This window comes from Oryctolagus cuniculus, chromosome 7 (assembly GCF_051225735.1).
Source record: "Oryctolagus cuniculus isolate XC-2025 breed Fujian yellow rabbit chromosome 7, ASM5122573v1, whole genome shotgun sequence".
NCBI classification, from domain to species: Eukaryota; Metazoa; Chordata; class Mammalia; order Lagomorpha; family Leporidae; genus Oryctolagus; species Oryctolagus cuniculus.
Window position 1 is genome coordinate 38,607,360 of NC_142873.1, and position 12,128 is coordinate 38,619,487.

General features: G+C 40.2%; 1 pseudogene across 1 annotated transcript; it reads left to right on the plus strand.

Annotated features, from left to right (window-relative positions):
• Positions 1-234: 234 nt before the first annotated feature.
• On the plus strand, positions 235-4,867 carry LOC100342457 (intelectin-1-like; annotated as a pseudogene). The gene is made up of 5 exons (XR_016211416.1): positions 235-492; positions 818-975; positions 1,314-1,434; positions 2,268-2,371; positions 4,601-4,867. The product of XR_016211416.1 is annotated as an intelectin-1-like (transcript).
• Positions 4,868-12,128: the final 7,261 nt, after the last annotated feature.

Consider the following 12,128-nt stretch of genomic DNA (forward strand, 5'->3'; position numbering starts at 1 on the left):
TATAACTTTTGGGTTATACTAGGAGTAGAATTGTGGGGCCACATGATAATTTCATCTGTGACTCAGTCACAGGGTCATGATCTTGTGAACCTGGAGAGATTCCAGTACCCCTAGGAACACTTGGTGATAGGACACAGGGAAGGAGCTCTTAGGCAATATTTCTGGATCCTAAAGCTTTAAGTATATAGGCTGAGATGCACCAAGAGTTTTCAGATAGCAAGATTCTGACTGGTTCTCTCTACAAATGGCCTGTATTCCCTCCAAACTAAGGATGGCACCACCTACCAGACCTTCTGTGACATGACCACTGGGGGTGGTGGCTAGACCCTGGTGGCCAGTGTGCACAAGAACTTCATGGCTGGGAAGTGCACATTGGGTGATCGCTGGTCCAGTCAGCAGGGCAGCAGAGCAGACTACCCAGAGGGGGACGGCAACTGGGCCAATTACAACACCTTTGGGTCTGCGGAGGCAGCCACAAATGATGACTACAAGGTAGGTACCATGCCTCTTTCCCACCACTTGGGCAAGATGAAGAGTTGAGTTTGCAGGGCCACATGCAGGCAGAATGGAGCGCTGACGGGAAGGGACATGGAGTAGGGTTGGAGAAGAAGTACTTAGATGTCTTAAACCACAACTTTTCCCCAACAAAGGCCACAAGGGATTGGGGTGGTGATAGGGAATAATTGTGTGCTGGAAGTTAGAGGTGTCTGAGGCTGCTGGCCATGTGCTCACCTGTCTGCTCAGCTGGGGCAGAACATATGAGTCTTTTGCCTCATGGAACCTCTTAACTGATCAGGGTCAATGTCTTGCTCTCCAGAACCCTGGCTACTATGACATCCAGGCCGAAGACCTGGGCATCTGGCACGTCCCCAACAACACCCCCTACAGCACTGGAGGAAGAGGTCCTTGCTGAGATACCGCACCAGCACTGGCTTCTTTGAAACAGAGGAACATAATCTGTTTGGTCTCTACAAGGTACACAGGGCGCTATATGTGCCACTTTCTTTGTTGAACAGAAAGCCACAGTTTGGGGTGGAGCAAACCTTTTCTGTTTCTCCTAGGTTTGCTTCACTGTGAACCCATGTCCTGCCATTCCCAGAAACTGAGCCACTCAAAGATAGTTGCCTTTGAGAAGGCTGGAGAGAGGAATAAGTGGTTTGGGGCTCCTGGGAAGACATAACTCTGTGGAGAAAAAAGTCACTATTTTTGAGATTGGCTTCTGAATAATGAGCTTTCATGAAGATATTTCCTTCTCTCCCAATTTGGCAGTCTCTCTAATGTCCTCACCAAACCTATCTTTTGTGCCTCTGCAGAAATATCCAGTGAAGTATGGATCAGGAGTGTGTAAGACTGACAACGGCCCAGCAGTACCTGTGATCTATGACTTTGGTGATGCTCAGAAAACTGCATCTTATTATTCACCCTTTGGTCAGAGTGAGTCCTGTCATTAATCCTGCTGTGCCTTTGTGGACAAATTATTAACAATGCTTAACTGCTGATATAAACTATTTACAACATGCCATGCTCTTCTCTGGGAATTTGACATGGCTTTGTTTCCTTGCTTCCTTTATTTTTAAGTAGAGTACCATGAAGCTAGAATTACTGGTATTCAGTTTTCAGAGGATATAAACCAAGATTTCTTGGCTACTATCCTGTGCTGCCTGTTATAATAGTTAAGTAAAGGGAAAAATAGTTTGTAAGGTATTGGGAAAAATTCATTTTTGTTGTGAAGAATAACTATTGATTAGTTTAAAACAGGTTCAGTATATCAAATGTATAAGACATACATTTTATATATATAAATGACGAAGACATAATATACATAAGACATATAAATACATAAGACATATACAAGTCACAAGAAATTCAAAGCCACTACGGTTTTTTTTCTGTATGGATGAGGGCAGGTGATGCTCAGGATCAGGCACAGCTGGTAATCAGAAGGAAGGATGTAAAGAGCAGCAGGTGTCCACATCTGGTCACTGCTGATCCCTGCCTCACCCTTGGGGTCTTTTTGGTGATCTTTCTGTGGAGTCTCATTTCTCCTCTAAGTTGTAGCCAGATTTACAAACCCTTTTATAAATCTCAGTGTTAGTTGTCTTATCCCAGATGGAGAGATCTTCCCCCAGTGACAGGTTTAGAGTTTGGATGCACCACTCAGTGGCCATAGAGGATCCACCTCCGTAGTTGGAGCTCTGGGCTTTAAGAATCCCTGAACAGGTCACAGGGAAGCTGTTTCTAGCCTCTGTTTATCTCTTCTTTTTCAGAGGAATTTGTTGCTGGATTCATCCAGTTCAGGGTGTTTAATAACGAGAGAGCTGCCAATGCACTGTGTGCTGGGATGAAGGTTACTAACTGCAACACTGAGCATGTGAGTATTTTGGGAGATAACACCTGCACATGTGTGTACCTTGTGTGTCTATACTTGTTTATGTCGGTGGGGGCCTGTTTGCATCTGTGTTTCTTGTTCTTTCACATTTGTGTGTGCATGGGGGTCTGAGTTTCTGTCTCTGTGTGCGTATCTGTGCATGTATATATGCCAATATGCTTTTGAGTATGTGTGTGCTTGTGCATTCCAGTGTGTGTGTGTCTGTGTGTGCCCTTGTGTCACTTACCTGTGTGAGTTTATGAATCTGTGTGTGCTTGTGTGGGACTGTGTATGTCTGTGTGTATGTGCTTGTGTAGCTTTGTCAATGTTTGTGTGTAGCTGCTCTCTTGCTCTTATTCTCTTTATTGATGGTGTCATATGAACAGAATTTGTTTTGATGTAGTACAGCTTGTCAACCTATTTATTTACATTTCAAAATCTTGTATTTCCTTTGAGAAGCATTAATCTATGTTGAGATCAAGAAGGTATTATTCATGATGTATAGTGAGATCATGAAGACATCACAATGATACCAATGTTGGAGAACGATGTTAGTATTAACTCCTAGAGGACGTATGTTTTGTCCTTTTTCTGGTCTTGGAGGAGAGAAAACAATGGCATTCTGGCTGGAAACTACCTATGAGGGACACCTTGTGCCTGGTGGGAGGGCAGAGGAGAATGGTACTATCACAAACAGAAACATTCCATAAGGGCTCCACCCCTCATGTCTGGCAGCCTTAAGTTACAGAACAACTTCCATCTCCCCTCTCAGCCATTGGGTTTTTTTTCTGTTTTCCAGACAAGATGGGTCACTGTGCTCTCAAGGAAGGACTCCTAGATGATGATTCAGAGGCTGATGGGTTTTAGGTACTGTTAATGGGAAGGGTATGCATCTGTAAGCCTTTTTCCTTGACAAAAGTTTCCTAGGATGACTTCCATGCTCCCATAGAGTGTTTGCTAGTGCATGCTTGCAAATATACCAGCATCTATTGAAACTTAGAGATGAATATCTAGAACACATACTAAGTGCCAGGCGTTGGAGAAACAGATGATAGTCATCTTAAGGAGCCCAAGTTTAGTAGGACAGAAAGGTAAATGCTAAATTACATGTGCAACATAAATAGAAACGAGGGAGTCTGGCAAACAAGAAATGAGTTCTTACGTGTGCTGACATACATGATTGATTTCCCCAAGGAAGGTGGTATTGAGAGTCAAAAGGTGTATGGAGTTAAAGAGCAAAGGCATGGCAGAGCATTTTTAGCATGACTGAGTAACATGTTCAAAATCATAGCTGTTTGAGAGAACCTGGTGTGTTGAGCAAGCGTCCAATTATGTAATTTTCGAACGTGGGGAAGAGAAAGGGGCTGATGGTGGAAATACCTACAGGAAAAAGATTACAGAGGGAATTGCATATTCCCTCAAGGATTTGTAGTTTGTATTGGAGCATTTTGTACAGACAAGTGACCCGAATAGCTTTGATGTTAGTAAAATTATGTGTGGCCTTGAAGAGAATGTGAATTAAAGGACAAGAAATTAGGAGCCAGAAGAGCTTGAAGCAGGTACGAAAGTCTTATGTGAAAGAGGAAAGATCTGAGCCAGAGTATCTTGATGAGGTTGGATGAGCATGGATGGACTCCGGAGACACCCAAGTGATGGAATGTACAGTTTTTGATGACCAGGTGATTTTGGGGGATAGGAAGTACTGAAGATGATAAAGACTAGCTTGCTTTTTTGCAACTGGGTGTTATCAGTTAATCAATACAGGATAACAGGATGGGCAACAAATTCAGAGGAAATGGGAGATAGTTTTTTTCTCTTGAAGTGAAGACTGAGAGACCCATGAGATATATAGGTGAGCACATTCAGGTTCTAGGTGTATATGGGCTTATCAAGCATAAGAAACAGTTGGGTGATGGTGAGAGATTTGGGAATAAGTACTTTGCTGATGTCACTTAGAGCCAAGTGAGAAGATGACCTGCAATAGGGAAATTGAGGCCTTGAATATTTAGAAGATGTGCAGAGACAGCTGACAATTCTGAGAATGAATTGTAGGAAAAGTAGAATGGAAGTCAGAAAAAAAGCATTCTTTTAGGATCTTCTGGAGGAGAGGTTTTATGGGAGGTACTGGAAAGGCTAAGTAAGATTCTGGTCAAAGATCCCAAGGAATAAAAAGCCCACTGGTGTCAGCAGCCAGTGAATTCTTTCCATGTGTACTTTCTTTGTGTTTTCCAGCACTGCATTGGTGGAGGAGGATTCATCCCAGAGGGCAATCCCAGGCAGTGTGGGGATTTCTCCTCTCTTGACTGGAATGGACATGGAACTCATGAGGGCTACAGTAGTAGCCGGGAGATCACTGAGGCTGCTGTGCTGTTGTTCTACAAATGAGAGCTCTGTGCTGTGGGACCAGGACCTGGTCTCCAACTCCACTCTCTGGGAAGGAAAAATTGGGGCAGAAATAAGAAGAGGAAAATAATAAAGTACATCAATTTTTGCCTCTAATTACATTGAATTTCTTTTATAAATTCTCTAATACCTGGAAAGATATAGTAATGAATGTCTGTTATTCTGGTGAATTCCATTACAGACATCTGCTTCGAAATTTCAATTGTCAGCTATGCCAGATCCCAAATATTCTTTTGTTTCTAGGAGACTTAAATTAAATTTAGGTGCATGGGTAATTCTTTCTTGTTAATTCTCCTTAAGGCAATCTTATTAGCTAACTAAAGCTTTCAATATAAACATCTTAAAGAAGAAAAGACTACTTAGATTTAGAACAAAAAAGCAAACAGATGGCACAATTATCAATTCCTCTTTTCCTCTAGCTTTGGCAATCAGGATAGTCTCCAGCTTTGGCAATCAGTCTCTCCTTGGGTGGATGTGGATGTGTCTGGCCTCATCTAGAATGCTATCTTGAGTTGCTTACTCAACATGGCAGCCAAGGGTTTCAATCAGATGTGAATGACTCATTTGTGCCAAAGGGATGCTGACCATGGGTGGTAGTTCTGACCTGTGGACACAGCTCACATGAGTTACACTATTTTGATCAAAATGCAAATCTTATCATAACCTTCTCCAAACCTCATCACCACACTTTTCTCTACTGCTTCCCACGGACTATAGCTTTGGTTCTTCAATGGGATATGAGGTGTGAGAGGTAGGGATGATTTTGCTGCTCAGGTAAGCTTACCAGATTTAGGAAGAAAAGATATAGAAACCCAATCTCAATAAGAACTACAGACAAACAATGAATTGTGGTTTTGGTATACATATGTCCTGCACATTATTTTCTGGTAACCCCATCCCATCTGAACAGAGGGAACATTTTGTGTTTTCTAGTGATATTGCCACCAATGTAGTGTATGTTGTGTCCTGGCAGGAATTCTGCTGGCATGTTGTGAAGAGAGGTCAGGAAAGATGAGAGACATCTGACACTGCACAGGGCTTCCCTTTCCACAATGGAGAATGATGGGATCTGAAATGTCACTAGGGTTGTGTTGAGAAAGTTTGGAATTGAAAGTTTTGTTTAAATTCTAGAGAATGGAATGATTTGATACAACCAAAGGTCATCTGATAGTCAGCAAGCAAGCCCTCAAAGACATTTGGACCATAAATTGCAGGTCCAGCAAAATCAAGGTCAACATCACAATCAATAGTGATACATACTTTGTAGTAACAAGACCATTTTTATCACATTTCTTCCCTCTGTTTAGTGAGAATAGAGTATCAAATGTCTGCTCTAAACTTTGACTACTCTGACATTAAACTTTTTTTCCAGAGAAACCTTTTTTAAGGAATTCAAACTGCATACATTTCATAATTACAACTTTAGGAAAATGGTGATTCTTCCCAGCTTACCACTCTCCCACCACTCTTCCTCCCCCGCTCCTATTCCCATTCTTATTTTTTACTAAGATCTATTTTCAATAACTTTATACATATATGACTAACTCTGTGTTAAGTAAAGAGTTCAACAACTAGTATGAAAAAAACTCTGTTCTTCAACAGTCGAGACAAGGGCTGTTCAAAGTCATTGCTTCTCAAAATGTCAATTTCACTACTGTAGATTGCCTTTTAGGTGCTCTATTAATTATCATGGGTCAGAGAGAACCTATGGTATTTGTCCTTTTGGGACTGGCTTATTTCACTAAGTAGGATGTTTTCCAGTTTCATAAATTTTGTTGCAAATGACTGATTTCATTTTTTTCTGCTGTGTAGTATTCCATTGTGAATATATCCATAATTTCTTTAAGCAGTCTTCATTGATGGCCATTTGGCTTGGTTCCATGTCTTAGCTATTGTGAATTGAGTTGTATTAAACATGGGAGTACAGATAACTCTTTCACATGTTAATTTTATTTCCCTTTCATTTCAGCTTACTTTCATGTGTCTGTTGGATATTTGAATTTCTGCTTTTGAAAAATGCTTGTTCAAGTCCTTTGCCCATTTCTTAACTGGGTTGTTTGTTTTGTTGTTGAGTTTATTGATCACTTTACATATTCTAGTGGCATGTGGTGGGTATGGCCAGGCACCTCTGTTCTGTACTCAAAGGTAAAGGGAATGTCAAGGTGACACCTAGGTTGGGCATAGTAAATCTCCTTTTTTTTTTTTTTTTTTTTTTTAATCAGAGGGTAGGTTTGTTCTGTGCTGTTGTTGTAGACTCAGCTCACTTCCTCTCCTCAAAGGACATCAGTGCTTGGATGCTAGCCCCAGTGGGTATAATATTCATCCACATTTCCACAAGGACCACACAAAGGATCTGTGCAGTCCTCAGTGTTAGCAGATTCCACAGCAATGTCCCTTATCAGGGAACCAGGGAGCACTGAGTGTGTGGAGCCTCTCACAGTGACTGCCAAAAGGCCCAGTCACACCCTTTGCCTCCCCCATGGCCTCAGTGTTTTCACAGTCCTGCAGCCTCATGTTTTCACAGTCCTGGCAGACAAGTCTCCCACAGTCACGAGCACCCAGCCCCCTGTCAGTTCTCCCTGACAGACTCAGGAATCTTTGCTCAGCTGGCTGCTGGGCATGGACACAAGCTGGCACAGCTGTTACATATGTGCAAAATGGTGCCCACTTGTTATAGGACACCATTGCAGGGTGATTGGGGAGAGAGAAACATGTCCTCCCCTTTTTCCACTCTAGTTTGGCAGGCACACTATTCCCCACAGAGATCCCAGCTGTATTCCCTTCAGGCTTTTCCAGCAGATTTATCTCCCGTGGCTTGGCTATTGCCATCTGGTCTCACCTTTCCTTCCACAGCTGGTGAGGAGGCTCTTGGCTGCTGGGGTCTTGATTTTTGCATGTCCACACCCACCACATAGGTCTGCTGTGTCACTCTAATTTGCATGGAATTTCCTCTGCCATTTTGTCCCTGACTTTTCCCTGAGACTACATTCTCTCCACCTAATAAAAACTATCTTTTCGAGTTGATTTTTGTGTAAAGTGTAAGGTAGGGGTCTTACTTCATACTTCTGCACATAAAGATCCAGTTTTCCCAGCACCATTTTTTGAAGAGATTGTCCTTGCTCCAGGTATTCATTTTAGTTCCTATGTCAAAGATAAGTTAGTTGTAGATGTGTGGATTGATTTCTGGAGTTCCTATTCTGTTCCATTGGTCCACATATCTGTTTTTGTGCAAGTACCAGGCTGCTTGGATGACAGCTGCCATGAAAGTCAGTATGATGGTTCCTCAAAAAACTAAAAATAGAATTACCATATGATCAAGAAATTCTACTGCTGTGTATACCAAAAAGAATTAAAAATAGCATCTCAGAGGGATATTTATATACCCATATTCATAGCAGCATTATTTACAATAGTCAAAAGATGGAAACAACCCACGTATCCATTGATGGAATGAATGGATTTAAACACTGTGGTCTATATATACAATGAAATAATAAGTAACAATAAAAATAAATGAAGTACTTGTGAATTCTTGCTTCTGCACAGTTGGTGGAAGAAGAAGCATTCTTGGCAGTGGCTCCCAGCTGACGAACCTTCAGGAAACACCACTGGTATCTGGCCTGTCTTTCACAGCTATACAGTAGGCCAGGGGGCTGCTCCCCTGGCAGCATCATTGCTTAGTGTCTGTGTTAAATATCTAAGGCCCTAATATCTAAATGACACTAACTGAATAAGTCAAGGACCTTTGACCATAAACCTGAGCCAAATCAGCGAAAAAAGAGAGGGAAGGAAGAAAGAAGAAAGAAAGAATATAAAAGAGAAAGAATAAATGATAAAATATATAAAAGTCTCAAAACATGGTAACCATATTTCCTTCCTTTCTTTTATTTGCAAAAACATAATTTCAATATACTCTATAATTTAATCACATGCTTGATTCACCACTAATCCTAATATTCAACAAGTAAAAGTAGAAAGACCACAGTTTCACAGCAGTGTAAATAAGAGCTAAAAACAACAATCAAATCACAAGATGTCTGTGTCATTCCTGTACATTTTTTGTATTCTATATTAACTTCCATACATCAAAGAAAACGTGATATTTTATGGATTATGTTACTAGTATCTGAAATATCAAGAAAGTGCAAATTCATGCATATGGAAAACAGATCACTAGTTGCCTAGGGCTTGAGGTGGAAGTTCAGATTAAATGTAAACAGGCAGAAGAGGGGCCGGTGCTGTGGCATAGTAGGCTTCGCTTCTACCTGAGGCACCGGCATCCCATATGGGCACTGGTTCTAGACTCGTCTGCTCCACTTCTGATCCAGCTCTCTGCTATGGCCTGGGAAAGCAGTAGAAGATGGCCCAAATGCTTGGGTCCCTGCATCCACATGGAAGATCCATCTCATCTCATTCAGTACCAAAAAAACAAGGCCATGGCTATCACATTTGCCAGAGAGACTGACACAGATCTCTGTGGACCAAAGATACACATCTGAGGAAACCCTTATTCATCTCAAAGCCACATTTCTATCCCTGTGTACTACAACAGACTAAATGCACTGTGTCACTTAAAGACATAGCTGACATTGTTTAAGACAAAAGAAATCACACAAATACTACACCCCTGGGCTCACCTAGAATCAAAGTGAAAGCAACAAGTCAAATGATACCTTGCAATCATACCTTACAAGAGTTAAACCATAAACTCTTTTATAATAAAACCTACTCCATAGAGAAGGACAAAATAGACATCAACATAGGGACACAGGAGAAATGAAGCAGGTAGCATGATATCTCCAAATAAACAAATGCTCCTACAGAATTAGATACTGAACTTAAGCGAAGCTGTGAAATAACAGATATAGAATTCAAAATAATGATTGTAAGAAAACTCAATGAGGTGAAAAACAATTCAGATATACAGATTAAATAAGGGAAGAAATCAATAAATGACATGAATGAAAATATTAAGGAGATAGAACTTCTTACACACAATTATTTTTAGGTGTTTGAATTTAACTGAAAAGTGATCCCTGTTAAATATAAGAGTGGGAATAAGAGAGGGAGGAGATGTACAGTTCAGCACGTGCTCAATCAGACTTACCCCTAATGGTATAGTTAGAAATGTGCCAGGGATTCCAATTCAATCCCATCAAGGTGGCATGTACCAATGCCATCTCACTAGGCAAAGTGATTAATTGCTGTTCACAATTGATCATAATGATAAGATTAAGAGTCAAAGGGATCACATAAACAAGACTAGTGTCTGCTAATACTATCTGATGGAATTAAAAAGGAGAGAATGATCCTACATGGGAAGCATGATACACAGCAGACTCATAGAATGGCAGATGTCCTTTAAACAGCACTCTGGCCTCAGAATCAGCCCTTAAGACATTCAGATCTGGCTGAAAAGCCCATGAGAGTATTTCAGGCATGGAAAGCCAAGACACTGTGGCCAAAAAAAAAAAAAAAATGACCTAAATGAAAGATCTCCACGAGTGAGATCCCAGTGGAAAGAATGGGCCATCAGAGAAGGAGGTACCTTTCTCTGAAGGGACGAGAGAACTTCCACTTTGACTATGAACTTGCTTTAATAAGATCAGAGCCAGCAAACTCAAAAGGCTTCCATAGCCTTAGCAGCTCATGACAAGAGCCTCAGGTGATTACTGACATCATAAATAAGAGTTTCAATTGTTAAGTCAACAATGGGAGTACACTTGCTCCCTATGTAGGATCTCTGTCCTTAATGTGTTGTACTATGTGAATTAATGGTATAACTAGTACTCGAACAGTACGTTATACTTTGTGTTTCTGTGTGGGTGCAAACTGTTGAAATCTTTACTTAATATATACTAAATTGATCTTCTTTATACAAAGATAATTGTAAATGAATCTCGATGAAGAATGGGATGGGAGAGAAAGTGGGAGATGGGATGGTTGTGGGTGGGAGGGTGGTTATGGGGGGAAAAATCCATTATAATCCAAAAGTTGTACTTTGGAAATTTATATTTATTAAATAAAAGTTGTTGTAGGGGATGACTTCTTGGGTAAGACTCCCAAAGGACTAGCAATAAAAACAAAACTAAAAAAAATGGGACTTAGTGAAATTCAGAATCTTTTGTACAGCAAAGGAAATTAATAGAGTGAGGAGAAATCCAACAGAATGGGAAAAATATTTGCAAATGACCTATCTGACAAAGGATTAATACCCTGAATATATATCAGCAAATTAAAAAACAAAATAACTACAAAAACCATCAATCCACTAGAGAAATGGGCAAAGGGCTTATATAAATAGTCGTCAAAAGAAAAAATATGTAGCCAACAATACATGAAAAATGCTCAGTGCCACTAGCCATCAGGGAAATATAAATCAAAACCAAAATGAGATATCACCTCAACCCTGCCAGAATGGATAAAACACAGAGAACAACAAATTCTGGTGAGGATGTGTACAAAGGGGAGCACTTACGCACTGTTGGTGGGAATGTAAATTAGTGCAGCCACTGTGTAAAATAGTGTGGAAATTTCTTAAAAAACTGGAAAATATCCAAAATATGATGTATTGGAGTGAAATAGACATTTTGAGATTTGATAATTGTTTATAACCCTTGTCTCTTCTATTTGAGGAACAGTTTTTAATTTTTTTCATACTATTTGTTGATCTCTTTTACTTAGTATAGTGTTAACTTTAATATAATTAAGTAAACTGAAAGTAGACCTTTGTAAAAATTAAGAGTGGGAGAGGGAGGAGGAAGAAGGGTTGGAGTGTGGATGAGAGGGAGGGTAGGAAGAGAAGTATTACTATGTTCCTAAATCTGTATATATGAAATACATGAAATTTATATAACAAATAAAATTTTTTTAAAAAAGACTGTTGTACTACTATAGTTTTATGATCTGTGATTACTTTAAAATTTACTGTGTATGGGTGAAATAGCCATTTTTCCATTCAATTACTGTTTATAGCCATTGTCTATTCCCACTAAACTAGGATGTTCTTGCTTTTTACTTGTTAAACTTCTTTTTTGGTGAAGTATTTAGCCATTTACTGTAATGTAATTTTATATGGTCATCAAAGAAGGAGGTACCTTTCTCTGAAGGGAGGAGAGGACTTCCACTTTGACCATGGCCTTGTCTAAATATGATCAGAGTTGGTGAACTCAAAAGGCTTCCATAGCCTTGGCAGCTCATGACAAGAGCCTAGGGTGATTACTGAGGCCATAAACAAGAGTGTCAATTTGTTAAGTCAACAACAGGAGTCACTGTGCACTTACTCCTCATGTAGGATCTCTGTCCTTAGTGTGTTGTACATTGCGATTTAATGCTATAACTAGTACTCAAACAGTAT